This window comes from Acomys russatus, chromosome 13 (assembly GCF_903995435.1).
Source record: "Acomys russatus chromosome 13, mAcoRus1.1, whole genome shotgun sequence".
NCBI classification, from domain to species: Eukaryota; Metazoa; Chordata; class Mammalia; order Rodentia; family Muridae; genus Acomys; species Acomys russatus.
In genome coordinates this window covers 71,943,698-71,962,676 of record NC_067149.1, presented here as the reverse complement: position 1 = coordinate 71,962,676, position 18,979 = coordinate 71,943,698, and the positions used below count along the sequence as shown (strand labels likewise).

The window sequence follows — 18,979 nt, the reverse complement described above, 5'->3', positions numbered from 1 at the left end:
GACTTTTGGTTTAAGAACAGATTCAATGATCTACCCCTTTTTTCCTATTTAATCCTATATTATTTCCTAATTCCTGCCCCCATTGCTTCGGAACCCCTTTCCCAATACTAACGAAAGAAAGGATAGGAAAGGGAAAGATAAACCATGAGTCTGTTTCTCTACTTGTTTTTTCCATAATAAAATCATTACAACTTGTAACTAATCCTTTTAATGTAAGCATCCATCAAGCAAAACACGAGTTTAATGTTAGTTTAGTTTTGGGGTTTGTTTTGTTTTGTTTGTGTGTGTGGTGTGTGTGTGTGTTGTGTTTGTGGTGTGTGTGTTGTTTGAGCCGCTGCTGAGTCAGGATTTTTTTTGTGTCTTCCTGGTATGAACTTGGACCCAGCTTCCTGTGCTGTGCTGTGCTTGTCATGCACAAGCTGTCCTTCTTGAACAGAGGTCAAGCCTTAAAGGGTGAGTCTCTTGTCCTGACCTACCAGTAGGAAGGGGGTGGTCCTGCAATGTTTCGACCTGTTTGTGGGCTTCTCAGTGGGATCCTGCTGCTCTGCTGGTTGCTCCGATAAAGTGGCCTCTGATGGCTGTGACTGGGACTCGTGGAGAGATGGCTGCACAGCTCTGACCACTACCCACTGGCCATGTGTCACGACCACTCCAATAATATAGCAGCTTTTTAAAAATGGATAACCAGAGCTTTGTTTAAAGAGGCTGCGTTCTGCTTTTACTCTGCAATTTGCTGCTCCTTTCCAGCTTTTTCAGTTAGAAAAAATCTTGTTTCCAGCTGCTTTTTCTGGACCTGTTGGTGCCACTATTTTCAGAAGCTTATTGCTTCAGGCCACTTAAAAAACATAGCTTTGAACCTTTTTTTGGGGGGGGGCGGGGGTTGCGAGGGTGTGTGAAGTTTCTCTCTCTGTCCTGGCTTTTAACAAGTTAGTTTGGATTTGTTGTCCATGAACGGTATGTATATGTGTTGGGGCGGGCGTTTTCCAGGCCAAATGCTGTAGGAAAAACACTCAGACATTAAAATTATTTTACACGTTTTGGCCTATGCTTGGCTCTTCTCTGACTAATCTAACCTAAATTAATCTATTATACTAATCTATATTCTGGCACATGTTGCTTACCTCTGCTCAGTATCAAGCAGCTGTCCTCACATCTTCACCTCAATCTTTATACCTGATATCCAGGATCCTTTCGCTGCCAGATGTCCACCTTCAATTCTATCTTTTTATAGGCCATTTGTATTTATTAGTGACTCGTGCTTTAATATTGTCAAAACACAAAAGGTATCTTTCTACATTTACCTTTTCTAAAAAACCCAGAATAATTTTCTCAGGAAAAGACATCAAATGTGTCATAATTGCAAATGTCCTCAAAATGTAATATACAGAGGATAAAACTTGAAAAACACAGAACAACAGGGATCATAGCATTGGGTTCAGCTTTGTGAAAATGATGATGATTAAATAAACACAATGAGATAATTGGCCCAGAAAGCTATAATCTAAATATAGGTGTTTTGGAAGCGTTACAGGACCAGGAGGGAAAGAGAGGGGTGAGAGGGGAATTGGGGGGACATAGAACCAACTTTCTCATTGATATAGTGAATCTCTGAGGAGGGGAACGCCCTGCCCATAGTGAGGGATGGCCCTGCCAGCCACACCCTACAGCAGGACCTAACAAGACAACAGCTGTGCTGGCTTCATGGCATTCACCATTTCCAGTGGATATGGTTGTGCCACTGAGATTCTTTATATGACTTAAGAAAATGTTTTCAGTTCTCAGATTGACTTTCAACATATGTCCCTGCATCTTTCTAGCTCCTTCATTTCCTAAAGAACACCCTAGGAAGATCGCGTGAGAGGGTGACATCCTAATGGATGGGAGAAGAGACTTAGATTCAGAGTATGACATTTTCATATTTGGAATTTCCCAAGGTATGGGATTAAAGGTCAAAGTAGGACTTTTTCTCCAAATGTCCCCAAGGTCAGGTTCTCTTATCTGAGGAGATGATACAATGGCCAATGCAATTTACAAAGGTGTGTTGTGACAATCTCACTGCTTTGACCTCTCATAAAAGTAAATATATTCTCAGGAAAATGATCCTTGGAGATTTATTCATACATCAATATACAGCCACCATAATAAACAATTCACAGTATCCAACATAGATAGTTTCTCATTCCCTGACTCTCATTAATGGTTTTTTGATCAATTTGAAAAGATTTTCCTAAATTTTTATTAATACTTACACAGTTCTTATGAATAGAATGTCTGTTAGATTTCGTCACTGCCTCAAAAGACTGATAAAAAGTTTATTTTCTCACCCAGATGAATATTTCAGTGGGGTAAAATGCACTTTTGTTTTGTCAGTTTTCAATATAATGATAGCATGTTGTTGTTATGGTGTGTGTGTGTGTGTGTGGTGTGTGTGTGTGTTGTGTTTAACTTCTTGTGCATCAGATAGTCACAAAAATCAAGTAAAGGAAATACCGTTTTGATTTAGATGACACTGTGGCATGTATTTCTATGTTAGTGCAGGGGAGATATTTAGGAGTCAGAGGGGGTGTTACATCACAGTCAGGACCAAAGAATATGGCTGCTTCCTTCTTCTCCTTTTCATTCTGTTGGTCACAGTAACCAATGAAATACTGATGACCAATTTATGGGGGCTCTTTCCACCTCAAGTAAATATCTCATAGAAATCCTACAGAAGCATAACATTTGTTTCCATGATGAACCCAAAAACAATGCAAAGATGTGAATGAACTTTGCCAACCATATAGAATATAAAGATCCCCACTAGTAACCAGTAAGTACAGAGATAGGTTACACCAAAAACATACTGAGCCTTCTAGAACACCTACTTTAACGACTTACTCTTAACAGTGGCTTCATTGTATGGACCCAGTCTTAAGCATGTGTCCTATGCAGACTCAAAGCTGCTGCGAAAATTAAAACACCCCAAATACATTACCTCCAGTTGTCAGTGTCAGCATTGGGGAAATACCATATTTGATGTCTCAGAAATTCTCTATTCTCTACCAGGTGTTTCTGGCCCTGATATTTGCCATTGAGGAGGTCAACAGGAACCCCTGTCTTCTACCCAACACAACCCTGGGCTTTGATCTTTATTCTACTTTACATTCTGAAAAGGATAGTTTTGATTTTATCATGTTCTGGTTAACACGGCTCATCAATCCCGTGGTTAATTACATCTGTGGAGAGAAGAAAACATCACTTGCTGCATTCACAGGAACACCAATGTCAACATCTTCCCATATTGTTACACTGCTACAACTCTACAACATACCTCAGGTGGGTGAGATGCCAATGTCTGTCTTTGCTCTGGCAAGTCCTGGGTTGGATTTCTGGTACTGGATGCAGAATCTCCATTGACTTTATCTCAGGCAACTAATGAAGATTTAAAGAAGAATGATGGGAAGGGGCCCAGAGTTCCTTCTCTAGGGACTGGCTGTACTGCAGCTAAGGAGGAGAACTCAAACTGACCACAAGTTTCCTACATCTGGGGCTGTAAATGCCGATTCTAGCAAAAAAACTGAGAGGGTCATTAAAAAAGGCACTTTGCTCTATAGATAGGCTCTTTTGTGGTGATCTCTGGAAAGCTCAAGTATGACTGTTTGTACATGATGGCTGTTGGGGAACCCTGAGTCTATTCACTTATTTCTGAATGCACAGTGAAATACTAAGAGGGAAATAGGAATTAGACAGCACACACACACATACACAGACATACAGACGAAACACACACACACACACACAAACACACACATCCAAGGAAAATGTAGCTGAAGTTAAACATCTTAATTTCAATTCCATTTTTTGTTGTTCACCATATTTTTACTTCTAAGAAAAGGAATTGCCTCATAGTGAAAAAAAAAGCAATTAATGACAAAAAAACAGATAAGTTCTAAAACACAACAGGTTACGCGTCTTAAAATTAAAATTTTCTTTTCTATGTGTCCATTACCTAAGATCATAGTGAGTTCAGAATAACAAAGTTTGACAAGAAATAAAGCTTAACAGAGTCTAAGTTACAAGAATATGTGTCTTTTCCATTTGGACTGACCTGGCTACACAATCTCTAGTTTTCTCTTAGTTTATAGTAAATTCAGGACAATAATTTTATCTTTCTTTCATTCCAAGAAAGAAAGTAAATTTAAAATGACAGCATATCATACCATAAGGTGACAGGTTATAAGGGAGTACAACAGAACAGTTTGTACAATTAGACACTAGGGTTTATACTTAATTTAGACATGTTCAGGTAGCTCCGTCATATTTTTGGTTTATGGGAAGGTTAAACCAACTTGCCTGTATTTATTGTGTATACCACGATACATGGTGCTATCTGGAGTGAAAGCTTATCTGAGGCCAAAAATCTGCTTCAAAGTTGTTCCCTAGTGAGGCATCTAGACGTCCTCAAAGGTATTTATTGACCCAAAATTTTGGAATATCTAAAACAATTCAACTTTTAAAATTGTTTTCATCAAATCAGGAATTTCATTATCTGGAATTAGTTCATCTGAACAGCAGTACATCTTTCAGTAAGCTAATGTACTCAGTTTGGTCAAGCATAGTTTGTCAATACCCAGGAAGAGAAAATGCAGCAGTGCACAACTAACAGAATTGTCAGACATTGGAAGCAATTCTGAGGTGCATTAAGACACGGACTTGTAGAATACCAGATCCCTTCCAGAGAGTTCTCATGCCTACTGAATGTCAACGAATGGCTCTTGACATCACATCTGAGACTGAGAGGATTTCTGAGGTGCATCATGGTGGTGACCTTGGAAATTGACAGATTCTTTCCAGAAATCCCATACACCTATGTAACTCATTTAACAGAATGGTTAAGACGCTGGAAGCAATTCTTTGGGTGCATCATGGTACAGACCTTGAAAATACCTGGTCACGTCCTAGAAAGCTCATTTGCCTAACTATCTCCTTTAAGAGAACGGCTCTTGCAAGTAACATGTGGGATTAGGAGTCAAGGATCCTATGTTGACATTATAGATGTCTAAAAATGTAAAATAGGTACACTTGAATCAATACGTTCTTGCAGGCTCTTTGCTTACAATGTGAACCCCAAGATTGTGTACTGGAAAAACCTGTTCTTAGTGTAGTGTCGCTCACCCCTTCACATGTTCTTCAATCCAAGAGTTTTCTGGAACCAAGATTAAATAATGTCAACAACAAGTCAGGAGGCAGAGATAGCAACCAGTTGGCAGGGAGTGAACATAGAAAAAAAAGCATAGAGAATGGGTCAGGATAAAATATGCTCAACTCTTCCAAGGAAAAGAGGACTTAGGTATTCAGGGTACAGAGAGATGGGGGAGCAGATTTATCTAGATATTTTACAGAGACCGGTTGAGGAGGTGACAAGATAGACACAGGTGAAGATAAACGGAGCCAGAGAATTAGCATGAAGATTACAATACATTGCTAGTGTCAGTTTGAGGCCAAGCAGAGCAATTCAGTCAGAGGACAAGAGAGAAGCTAAATTGAATCAGTCATCATGGAAAGGAGTTTGAGCCAGAACACCTGAAAGAATTCAGAAAGAGCCAGAAAGAATTCAGAATGAACAAGAAAAGTGAGCTTATTCTGCAGGAAGACTCAGAGGTTGAAATCATTCTAAGCCTAACTAAGATAGTATGAAGTCTAGAGGTTTTATGGACTAGGCCTAGAGGCCTACAATTACTTCAGGTGAACAACAAAATACTTTGATGTCAGGTACCCAAAAAAGTATAAGAGTACTTGATATATCCACATTTCCAGTACTTGCAATTGAAAGGAAGGAGAGGTGGATGAGACCTGCCAGAGTATTTAAACTGAACACTTGTCTGCAATTTTTGTGAAAAACACAGTATTGGATTTGTATTTTAAAAATTACAATCCCATTCTCATCATGACTGTTTCCATCTATTGATTCAAGACTGAGTATGTGTTTGATGCCAGTGTTCTTTCTCTTGTTTCCCATTGTGTTTTCTCTTCAGCTCACTTTTGGGCCTTTCGATTCTACCTTGAATGACCAAGGTCAGTTTCCTTCTCTCTATCAGATGGCTCCCAAGGACACACATCTCTCACTTGCCATAGTCTCTTTGCTGCTTCATTTCAGCTGGTCCTGGGTTGGTCTGATCCTCCAAGATGACCACAAAGGGACTCAGTTTCTTTCAGAATTGAGAGAAAATATGGACAACAGTAGCATCTGTATTGAGTTTGTGAATAGTATCCCTGCCACTTCATATATAGACTCCAATAACTTGGGGGAAAATCTGGAGATCATTCTGAAATCATCAGCAAATGTGATAGTTATTTATGGAAACATTGTTTCTTCACAAGGTTTAATGTTTCACATTGCAAAACTCTTAGTGACATGGAAAGTCTGGGTCTTGAACTTTCCATGGGATGTTGACAACCATTATGATTATTTCATGGTAGGCTCACTTCATGGAAGTCTCGTATTTTCACACCACCATGAAGAGATGGTTGGATTTACCAATTTTCTTCACACACTGACTCCCTACAAATACCCAGAAGACACTTTTCTTCCTAAGTTTTGGGCTTTATTCTTCAACTGCTCATTTTATGGGTTCATTGTCAAATTTGGAGAACTGCCAACCAAATGCTTCTTTGGATTTACTGCCCAGACATATTTTTGACACATCCATGAGTGAAGAGAGTTACAATATATACAATGCTGTGTATGCTGTGGCCTACAGTCTTCATGAGATGAGTCTTCAACAAATACAGACACAGCAATATGCTAATGGAGAAGAGAAGGTATTCTTCCACTGGAGGGTAATATCCTTTCCTGTGTGTTGTGATATCAGTACTGTGACTTTTTATTATTTTTCTATGACACTCCAATTGGGCAGCATAAGTTTTAGATCATAAACATACTTTACTCCCTGTATGAAGGTCAATGAAAACTCATGTGTAAGTGTCCTTTATAAAAGGCATGGCTAAAATAGGGGAAATCAATATTAAATTCACATAACAAGTTGCCTCACAATTCTCTTCATGATCTCTTTAGTATGAAAATTTGAGATTTTCATATGTTTACAGATACCTAGGCCATACAGTTAGGCTCTTCTCTTACTAGCTCATAACTTAAAATAATCATTTTATACTAACGTACATTCTGCCACATGGCTGGTTACCTCTGCTCAGGTACCATACATCTCAGCTCCGCACATCTTCACCAAAACAATCTTTCACACCAGGAGATCTCAGAATACTTTCAGTCTAACGATGTCCCACCTTCTATTCTATACTTTCCTATAGTCCATAGTTATTTATCTACAGGTTTTCTATCCACACAAGAGACAAGATCTTCTCTCTACATTACCCTTTTATGTGCAATAAAAAGCTTTTTCTTCTGATAATCAACTATATACAATAAGAACAACCAAGAGAAAATCAGGTAAGATCATAGGGTCAAGTCCATATTTATTTGGAGAAAGTGCTCTACTAACTATTCTATCATTTTTAATTAATTTATTCATATTACATCTCAATTGTTATCCCATCCCTTGTATCCTCCCATTCCTCCCTCCCTCCTGCTTTTGCCCTGTTCTTCTCCCCTATGTCTGTGACTGGGTAGACTTCTGCCCTCAGTATATGCTCAAAGGGTATCAAGTTTCTACCTGGGAGACTGCTATCCTTCCTCTGAGTGCGACCGGGCCTCCTCATCAAGAGGACGTGGTCGAATATGGGGCACCAGAGTTCTCGTGAAAGTCAGTCCCCGCTCTCCACTCAACTGTGGAGAATGTCCTGTAAATTAGTTAGATCTGGGTAGGGGTTGATGTTTACTGCACATATTGTCCTTGGTTGGTGACATAGTATTTATTATTGCTCTTATTTAACAACCTAAAATTTTGGCCTAAAAATTTCTTCCTAAATTCTAAATAACTTAAGCTTAATTTGAAGTTTGTAACTGTCAAGTTTTCGACCCCATCAAGGCTTGAGAACAAAATATTACCTTAGTGTGTAAGAAGTATAAGCAAGCAGTTAGCAAAATAGAGAATTGACAGAAAGCTGACTGCCTTGGTAGTCACCCAGAATTTATGTATAGTGTTGAAACACCATCTTCAGCCTTCTTGCCCAGAATATCTGACAGACATATTTCTGAAGCAAGAATTAGGAAGGACTTGCTTATTCTGTCTTGACTGAGCTTAGCAGTTGACTTTGCCTGTGTCCAAGTCCTGCCCATTGTCTGCCGATGGAGTAAGTACATATCTTTGCTTAGTTGCAACTTGCCATTTTTTAAGCAAACTCCTAAGGAGGATTCTTCAATGTTCATCATCTTCTTTCATGTCAAAGTGGGTGCTCCCAGCAAGTGAGATATCTCCTTATCAGAAAAGCCTTAAAATAATAAAACATTTTTAAATGCAATTTAAGGCTGGTCTCTGAGGCCTTTGAAGACCATCTGTATATTTGTACATATTTATATAGTGCTTAATAATTCTCTACCTTTCTATAGTATATATGAATACACAAATGGCTCTTTCTAGCTACTTACTATGTGTTTAGCCTAGGATATGTATTTATGTGATAAGCTGAACTAGTATCTGACATGATCATGAATTTGATTGACTATTAACTTGCATTACCTAATTATCCTAAAGGGTTTCTAATAGCAGCTTTTAAAAGGACTGGAAGTAAACCTTCTCTTTATGAATCAATTGCATAGATCCAATATGTTATATAAAAGTTGAAACATATGTGCATATGTGTATCAAAATAACTTTAATTTTTTATCAATATACAATAATCTCTACCACAGTATGAAAAGTAACCATAATTCAGTATCAAGGTACAAAATTCCAGACTATTATAAACAATAATAACCTTAGTTTATATCAACATAGAAAATATTAGAGCAGTGTTAGATTATCAGTTCATAAAATGATTTTTGGTTTAAGAGCAGATTCGATGATCTACCCCTTTTTTCCTATTAATCCTATATTATTCCTAATTCCTGCTCCCATTGCTTCTGAACACCTTTCCCAATACCTAACGAAAGAAAGGATAGAGAAAAGAAAAGATAAATCCATGAGTCTGTTTCTCTACCTTGTCTTCTCCCTAATCAAAATCATTAACAACTTAAATCTAACTACTTTTAATGATAAGCATCCATCAGCACTAAAACACGAGTTTAAATGGTTAGTTTAGTTTTGGGTTTTTTTGTTTTGTTTTGTTTTGTTTTGAGCTGCTTGACTGAGTCAGGTTTTTTTGGTGTCTTCCTGTGTATGAACTTGGACCCAGCTTCCTGTGCTGTGCTGTGCTTGGTCATGCACAGCTGTCCTTCTCTGACACAGAGGTCAAGCCTTAAAGGGCTAAGCCTCTTGTCATGACCTACCAGATAGGAAGGGGTGGTCCTGCAATGTTGTGACCTGTTAGTGGCCTTCTCAGTGGGATCCCTGCTGCTCTGCTGGTTGCTCCAGATAATGTGGACTCTGCTGGCTGTGACTGGACTTGCTGGAGAGATGGCTCCACAGCTCTGACCACTACCCACTGAGCCATGTGTTCACAGACCACCTCCAATAAGATAGCAGCTTTTAAAAAATGGATAACCAGAGCTTTGTTTAAAGAGGCTGAGTTCTGCTTTACCTCTGCAATTTGCTGCTCCTTTCCAGCTTTTTAGTTAGAAAAATCTTGTTTCCAGCTGCTTTTTCTGGACCTGTTTGTGCCACTATTTTCAGAAGCTTATTGTCTTCAGGCCACTTTTAAAAAACATAGCTTTGAAGCTTTTTGTGCGGGGGGGGGGCAGTTGCGAGGGTGTGTGAGGTTTATCTCTCTGTCCTGGACTTTTAACAAGTTAGTTTGGATTTTATGTCCCATGAATGGTATGTCATTATGTTGTGGATGGGGGAGGGGGTTCCAGGCCAAATGCTGTGGGAATAAACACTCAGACGTAAAATGTATTTACAAGTTTCTGGCCATATAGCTTGGCTCTTCTCTGACTAATTCATAACTTTAATTAATCTATATATACTAATCTATATTCTGGCACATGTCTGCTTACCTCTGTTCAGGTATCAAGCAGCTGTCCTCACATCTTCACCTTTCAATCTTTAATACCTAGATATCCCAGAATTCTTTCTGGCTGCCAGATGTCCACCTTCAATTCTATCTTTTTCTATAGGCCATTTGTATTTTTAGCGACAGGTGTTTAATTATACAAAACAAAAGGTATTCTTTCTACATTTAGACCTTTTCTAAAAAACCCAGAAATAATTTTCTCAGGAAAAGACATCAAATGTGTCATAATGCAGAATGTCCTCAAAATGTAACATAAAGAGAATAAAACTTGAAAAACACAGAACAACAAGGATCATAGCATTGGGTTCAGCTTTGTGAAAATGGTGACTGAATAAATAAACAAAATGAGACTATTGGCCAGAAAGCTATAATATAAATACAGGTGCTTTGGAAGCGTTACAGGACCAGGAAGGGAAAGAGAGAGGGTAGAGAGGTGGGGAATTGGGGGGACATAGAACCAAACTTTCTCGTTGATATAGTGAATCTCTGAGAGGGGGGAAGCCCTGCCCCTATGTAGAGGGATGGCCCTGCCAGCCACACCCTGCAGCAGGACCTAACAATGACAAACAGCTGTGCTAGCTTCATGACTTCCACCATTTCCAGTGGATATGGTTGTGCCAACTGAGATTCTTTATATGACATAATAAAATGTTCTCAGTATCTCAGATGGACTTCAACATATGTTCCTCATCTCTTCTAGCTCCTCCATTTCCTAAAGAACATCCTACTGAAAGATCACGTGAGAGGTGACATTCTATTGCATGGGAGAAGAAACTTAGATTCAGAGTATGACATCTTCAATATTTGGAATTTTCCAAAGGGCATGGAATTGAAGGTCAAAGTAGGAACATTTTCTCTGAATGCTCCCCAGGGTCAGCAGTTATCTTTATCTGAGGAGATGATACAATGGCCAACACAATTTGCAAAGGTGTGTTGTGACATATCTCACTGCTTTGACCTTTCATAAAAGTAAATATAATTCTCAGGAAAATAATCCTTGGAGATTCATTTCATACCAATCAATATACAGCCACCAATAATAAACAATTCAAAGGATATCCAACATAGACTAGTTTCTCATTCCCTGACTCTCATCAATGGTTTTTGATCAATTTTGAAAGTATTTTCCTAAATTTTTATTAATACTTACACAGTTCTTATGAATAGAATGTCTGTTACATTTCAGTCGCTGCCTCAAGAGACTGATAAAAAGTTTATTTTTCTCGCCAAGATGAATAAATTTCAGTGGGGGTAAAATGGCATTTTTGTTTTGTCAGTTTTCAATAGGTAGGATAGCATGTTGTGTGTATGAGTGTGTGTGTGTGTGTGTGTGTATGAGTATGTGTGTGTGTGAGTGTGTGTGTGTGTGTTATATTTGGTTTGCTGCATCAGATAGTCAACAAAATCAAGTAAAGGAAATACAGTTTGGATTTAGATGACATTGTGAGCATGTATTTATATGTTAGTGCAGGGAGAATATTTTAGGAGTCAGAGAGGGTGATTACATCACAGTCAGAGACCAAAGAATATGGCTGCTTCCTTCTATCTCCTTTTCATTCTGTTGGTCACAGTAACCAATGAAATACTGATGACCATTTTGTGGTGGCTCTTTCCACCTCAAGTAAATATCTCATAGAAATCCTCACAGAAGCATAACAGTTGTTTCCATGATGAACCCAAACAATGCAAAGATGTCAATGAACTTTGCCAACAATACAGAATATAAAAGTCCCCACTAGTAACCAGTAAGTACAGAGATAGGTTCACCAAAAAACATACTGCAGCCTTCTAGAACACTACTTTAACGACCTACTCTTAACAGTGGCTTCATTGTGTTGGACCAAGTCTTAATCATGTGTCCTATGCAGACTGAAAGCTGCTGTGAAAATTAAACACACCAAAATACATTACCTCCATTTGTCAGTGTAAGCATTGGGGAAATAACTATTTGATGATATTCAGAAATTCTCTATTTCTCTAAATTTTCACAAATGTCCAGAGCATTTTCTAATAGCTGTTATTTCTCTCAGATCCCTCAGTCTGTGTGCAGTGACAGCTGTAGACCTGGATTCAGGAAAGCTGCCCAGGAAGGCAAGGCTGCCTGCTGCTTTGATTGCACTCCTTGTGAAGACAATGAGATTTCAAATGAGACAGGTAAATTCTGCTTTACAGAGCACTCTCAAACTTTATCACAGGAGTCTACAGTACTTAAGCAAAAGGAGAGGGATGGAAGAGAAGTAAGAGATAAACTTTTGTTCCTTGACTATAAAATTTGATCATTGCTGTTACTTATCCTTCCTTTGAAGAGACCAGCTTAGACATTGAAATCATCTTGACTTACATTGTTGTTCCATTGCAGACACTGTTCCCTCAGGTGACCTATTTTGCACTAAAATTAGCAGTGTGCTTCATTTCACCAAGAACACAGTGTTTGTCACATTTCTTTATGTTTTCAAGCCATGCTCAATCACATGTAGCGTTCTATTAAAGCTTGGATTTCTGACATTCTCTTTCTGATTATTCCCTGTACAGGTTTAAATTTTTACACAGTAGGTGACTGAAGAGTTGTATTTATTTCACTATTACATATAATTTATTTCATCATGACTGTTTCATTTGTTTAACTGAAGATAGATTTCCTGTAGTATGTTCTTTTTTAATCTGTCTGTCTTTTATTAAACATAGACTTTTCTCTCATACAACATATTCTGAATATATTTTCCTCTCCATACACTTCTCCCAGTTCCTTCCTATCTCCTTTTTTTTTTTAATCAGAAAGGCACTCCTTATCTGTCTCTCATAAAACAATAGGCTTTTAAATTTTCTATTATAGTTTATCCACATTTCCTGATTGTTATGCCCTCTCTTGCATCTTCCCATTTCCACTCTCACTCCCTCTGCTCTCCTCTTCCCCTCCCGTAGACTTCTACAGAAGGAGATCCCCTTCCCCACTATATGACCATAGCCTATCAGTTCTCATCCAGATAGCTTGTTTGCCCTGCCTTTGTGTGCCTGCAGTAACTTCTCACCTAGGAGAAGTGATCAAATTGGGGGCAACAGAGTTCATCTATGAGGCAATCCCCACTCTCCCCACAAGCATGGAGAATGAGCTGTGCATTGGTTATATCTGAACAGGGAGTCTAAGTTCACTGTAATGCATTGTCCTTCATTGGTGCCTCAGTTTGTACAGGTTCCCCAGGTCCAGATCTGCCAGCCTTGATGATCTCTTTGTGGGATCCCTGAACCCTCTTAGTCCTTTCACCCACCCACTCTTCCATACCACCCAGAGTCCAGAAGTGAGTCCCAGCATCTATCTTGTTCCCACCACTGGATAGAGTTTCTCAGAGGACATCTATGTTGGGCAAATATCAACCTATACCTAGTATATAGAAATATAAAATAACATAACAAAATAAAAGAAGTTAAAAACAAAAACATCATATTGACGTTGCAGAAGAGAAGACAACAGAAAAATAAATCCCAACTGAGTGCATAAGAATCAGACTCACTGTGTACACATTCAGGAGTCCCATAAAGTACTAAACAGGAAGATGTAGCATATACACAGGGACCTAGTCTAGGCCAGTGTTGGTCTTGGGATTCCTGCTTTATTCTCTGTGTGTTCACAAATGAGTTGCTTAGTTGTTTTTAGACAGCCATGTTCTTCTAGTGTCCTATTTCCCCTCTATCTCCCCTACTCCTTCTGCTTCATCTTTTATTATGTTCCCTACTCCTGAGGGGAATGGAGAGATAAGGACCTCTCATTTTAGCTGTGTGTTCCGAACTTTCTCTCTCTCTCTCTCTCTCTCTCTCTCTCTCTCTCTCTCTCTCTCTCTCTCTCTCTCTCTCTCTCTCTGTCTCTGTCTCTCTCTGTCTCTTTCTCTCTCTCTGTCTCTGTCTGTCTCTCTGTCTCTATTTCTCTCTCTCTCTCTCTCTCTCTCTCTCTCTCTCTCTCTCTCTCTCTCTCTCTCTCTCTTTCTCTGTCTCTCTGTCTCCAATATCTAGATATAGGTCTCTGTGTTTGTTACCTTCTTCTTCAGGAGGAACGGAGGAGCCACTGTGATGATGGAATAAATAGACTCTGATTTATGAGTATGTTGGAATATGATTAAGAGTCATTTTCATGCCCAGTAATTTTGCTTTTATTCAAGGACTCTGGGTTGTCTAGTCTCTAGTCTCATGGAGTAGACCTTGCATCAACTCAGACATTGATTGGTTACTACCTCAAGGTTTGTGCCACCTTTACCTTAGCATATTTTGCAGGCAGGACTAAATGTAGATCCAAAATTCTGTGATTGGATTGGTGTTGATGCCCATCTATTAGCAGCCCATAGAGTGCCTTTCTGTGTCACAGCAGAGGAACATGGGTTTGAGGGTAACATGTAGTACCATTTTGACCTCTCCGTGTTCAATGCATTCTGTTGTGTTGTCTTCAGAAATGGGGGCTTACTGTCAGTTTTTGTAGATCTGCCTATTGTCTTGGGAAAGCCCTGGGTTTTGGAGGATTTTCATAGCACCTTTTTATCCAACAAATCAAATTCATGAAAACCAATCCCAGTACTGGAAGCTTAATTTGTTAACAAGAGATGGATAATTGGGATTATCTCTCCCTCATTATATGGAGTCTTTGTTATGATCACCTTCATATATTATAGGAAGTTTCCACAGCATTAGGTTTTGACATTGCCCCTCAAATGTCCCTCATTTCTAGCTTTCTGTGTTCTCATGCCCTCCATCAATTTTATCTTATCTCCTATTTCCTATCTGTCCCTCCTATTTCATACCCTCCAGATAAAGTCCCCACATAAAAATATCCTATTTCCTCCCCCCACACATCAGGACTGTGTGTATCCTCTTCTACTGAGTCTGCACAAGGCAGCCACACCAGGCTGAAGTTGTCAAAGGCAGGCCAGATAGTCCATGTCAGAGACAGATCCTGCTCCCCTTACTAGGGGTCCCATATAAAGACTAAGCTGCCAATTGTGTACATGTGTGTAAGTGGCCTAGGTCCAGTCCAGGCATGGTCATTGATTGGGGCTTTAGTCTCTATATGACCCCGTAGACCTAGGTTATTTGACCCTGTGTATATTCTTATGGCATTCTTTTCCCTTCCAGGTCTTTTAATCCTAACCCCTACTTTTCCACAAGGCTCTCTGTGCTCAGCTTAATGTTTGTTTGTGAGTCTCAGGATCTGTTTTGACCTCCTGCTGTGTGGAACCTCTCCAAGGACAGCTGTGTTAGGCTCCCATCTGCAAGCATAGCAGAATATCATGAATAGTGTCAGGGGTAAGCCTCCCCCAGTGCAGGGGGGGGTCTCAGTGTGCTAGGCATTGGTTGGACATTGCCTCAATCTCAGCTCCAACTTTGTCACTGCATGTCCTATCGGCAGGGCAAACTTGGTGTAAAGTTTTGGTGGGTGAATTGTTGTTTCTCTCCCTCTACCAGAAGTCCTTTCTAGACAGAAGGTGGCCTCTTCAGTCTCCATGACTCCTGATACTAGGAGTCTTAGCTAGAGTCACTCCCACATCCTCTGAGAAACCTACCCTGTCATAGGACTCTAGCCTATCTCAGTGATACTCCACCACAGTTTCTCTCCTCTCTCCAAGACATCTGGCCTCCCACCCTCACTTCCCCACATCTAATCCCCATCCTCAGTTTCCACCAAAATCTGTCTTCTATCCTAATCCCTATTTTCAACCATATTTATGTTCTGTTCTTGCTATTAAGAATAAGGTTGCTATAAACACAGCTAATCAAATGCCCTTGTTGTACAGTAGGCCATCTTTTGTGTGTATGCCCAAGAGTGGTATAGCTGGGTCATGAGGTAGAACTGGTCCCAATTTTTTGATGAAGCACAAGTTTGATTTCAAAAGTGCCTGTACATGTTGCACCTCCACCAGAAATGGATGAGTGTTCTCCTTCTTCCATATCAAGGTCACCATGTGCTTTCTCTTGAGTCTTATATTATAGCCATTCTGACAGGTGTAAGATGAAACTCAGAGTAGTTTCTATAATGACTAATGATGCTAAGGACTTCCTTAATCTTTTCAGGGATTCAAGATTCTTCCGTTGAGAATTCTGTTGTAATCTGTACCCCACTTCTGATTAAGTTATTTGGCTGCTCAAGGTTCAGTTTCTTGAGTTCTTTGTACATTTTGGACATTACCGCACTGTCAGAGGTGGTATTGCTGAATATCCTTTCCAATCTGCAGCCTACCACATTATTCAACATAAAAGGATTTATGTCAAGATAAAAATCAAAATGCTTAGGCATAGAGTATTCAAAACTTTGTTTGGAATAACTAGAAATATTTAAATAGTTCTCTCTAAATATGTTAAAAATATAATGCTATAGCTAAATGTAGCAACGTATCATTAGTGAAGAATTTAAGATTAAAAATGTGAGGGTGTTTATTATTTCAAAATTATTCAGAGTATAAACTAAATTAGAGAAACAAAGGTATTTTTGAAAATAATTAAATTTGGATACCAAATTTGAAGCATTTAAAAAATATATTTAAAAAAATATTAGCCATAATGTACAAAATACATATCCAGACTTGTCATTATTTCATAATAGTATGTCATAATAAAAGGAAAATTATACAATGTAATTACAAATGCTACTTACAAATTATAAAACATATGCAAAAAAGTCACAAATTAAGGTAAAATAAACAAAAAAGGAAAAGCATTGTGTTTCTTTGATTTTGACAACATAGGCAAAGAGGGCTGGCTGTATTGATTTGAAATGATTCATAGAATATTTAAATACTCATCTCTGAAACAATAAAGGAAGCCAACTCAGGAAGCATTTCAATGATCTGAGGCTGAATAGCAGCTTAAGGGAAAAGGAACACCTGAGGATTAAGTCAAAGTAACTTTCCTTTCTGAACAGATATGGATCAGTGTGTGAAGTGTCCAGAAAGTCATTATGCTAACTCAGAGAAGAACCATTGCCTCCAGAAATCTGTGACCTTTTTGGCCCACAAACACCCCATGGGGATGGCTCTCACCACCACAGCACTGTTCTTAGCTGTACTCACAGCTATGGTACTTTTCGTCTTTGTGAAGCACAGAGACACACCCATTGTCAAGGCCAATAATCGGGCTCTCAGCTACATCCTGTTATTGACACTCATAGCCTGTTTCCTCAGTTCCCTGCTCTTCATTGGACAGCCCAACACAGCCACCTGCATCATGCAGCAGACAGCATTTGGAATTTTGTTCACTGTGGCTCTCTCCACAGTCTTAGCCAAAGCTATTACAGTGGTTATTGCATTCAAGGTCACTGTTCCAGCTAGAATGGTGAGATGGTTAATGGTATCAAGGGCCCCTAACTTCATCATTCCCATCTGCACACTGATACAAACTGTTCTCTGTGCAGTTTGGCTGTTTACCTCTCCACCCTTCATTGATCAAGATGCTCATGCTGAACATGGTCACATCATCCTTGTGTGCAACAAGGGATCAGAAGTTGCCTTCCACTGTGTCCTGGGATACCTCTGCTCCTTGGCACTTGGGACCTACACCATGGCCTTCTTGTCCAGAAATCTCCCTGACACTTTCAACGAAGCCAAGTTCCTGTCATTCAGCATGCAGGTATTCTTCTGTGTCTGGGTCACCTTCCTCCCTGTCTACCACAGCACAAAGGGGAAGGTCATGGTGGCTATGGAAGTCTTCTCTATCTTGGCTTCCAGTACAGCTCTCCTTGGCTTGATCTTTGCCCCCAAATGTTACATAATTTTGTTAAGGCCAGATAAGAACTCCTGTTGTGACATTAGACACAAAACCCATTCAGGAAAGAAAAGTCTTTTAAAATTTAGTTAAAAAATGAAATTAATCTTCGTTAGTAAATGTAACACAAGGATGGGAACTAGTGCCACACCATTACAATTTCAAGATTCAAGAGTGATAGTGTTTGATTACATGGGTACAGTCCTTCATTAATTGTACTAAAGTATCTTCATACTGGAAGCACTAGTTTTATTTTATGCTTGAGATTCATGTTATACTTTTTTAATATAATAGGAGTTTACTATGTATCCTTTGTTGTCCTGCTGCCCCATTAGTAGAAGAGTGTGGATAAACTCATGAATATTTGCCTTCCTGTGTCTACAAAATGCTGGTGGGAAAGATTTGTAACTCTTTCCAACCATGCAAAACTCATTTTGTCCTTCCATGGTAAAAGATTAAATATCATATGAATGTTTTTATTCATTTCAGACTCATGAATATTCTATTATATTCTATTGTGTAAATTGAACATTGTTATAGTTGTTTGTCCTTCAAACATTAGTTTAACAGGTTCTCATTTTCAGTGATTTTCAGATGAACATTCATGGTTTAAAATTATAGTAAAACTTTCTATTCTCATGTCTAATTGTTTTGATACATGAAGGAAAATGAATCCTCTTATTTGGGGGACCTACATAAATACCTGACTGATAACTAGTAATTGTTTAGAAGACTACAGCTCAGGAATAGGATGTGTATGACTAATCCAGTAGTCATTGGCTGTTATTAAGAGAAGGCATTGTGCAAAAATATCTTTTAATTGCCTGATGTAACTGTCTTTTTGGAGAATAACTGGCTCTGTCTCCTTACCAAGGCCCAGGCCAGGAAACTTCTAGCCTTCATACCAATTAAATAGACCTAAATTTTTTCAGTCTCTCAGACTAACTTCTGGATAAGCTCAAATTTTCTTGTTCCTTTTACACTCTTGCTGGCTGGTTCAACTCAATTGTTCTGGCTCAAAATCCACTCCAAGCTGTTTGATTCAATTTGGCTTCTCTCTGCATCTGACAAATTGCTCTGCTTGGCCTCAAACTAACTCCAGCAATCTGTTCTAATCTTATGGTTCCTTCAAATTTTCTTGCTCATTCCATCTTTACCTATGTCTAGCTTGTTTTCT

The 18,979-nt window shown here is 39.0% G+C and overlaps 1 pseudogene; it reads left to right on the top strand.

Annotated features, from left to right (window-relative positions):
* LOC127197759 (vomeronasal type-2 receptor 116-like) overlaps positions 1–17,895 on the top strand; it is a 44,550-nt pseudogene extending 26,655 nt beyond the window's left edge.
* The last annotated feature ends 1,084 nt before the right edge of the window (positions 17,896–18,979 follow it).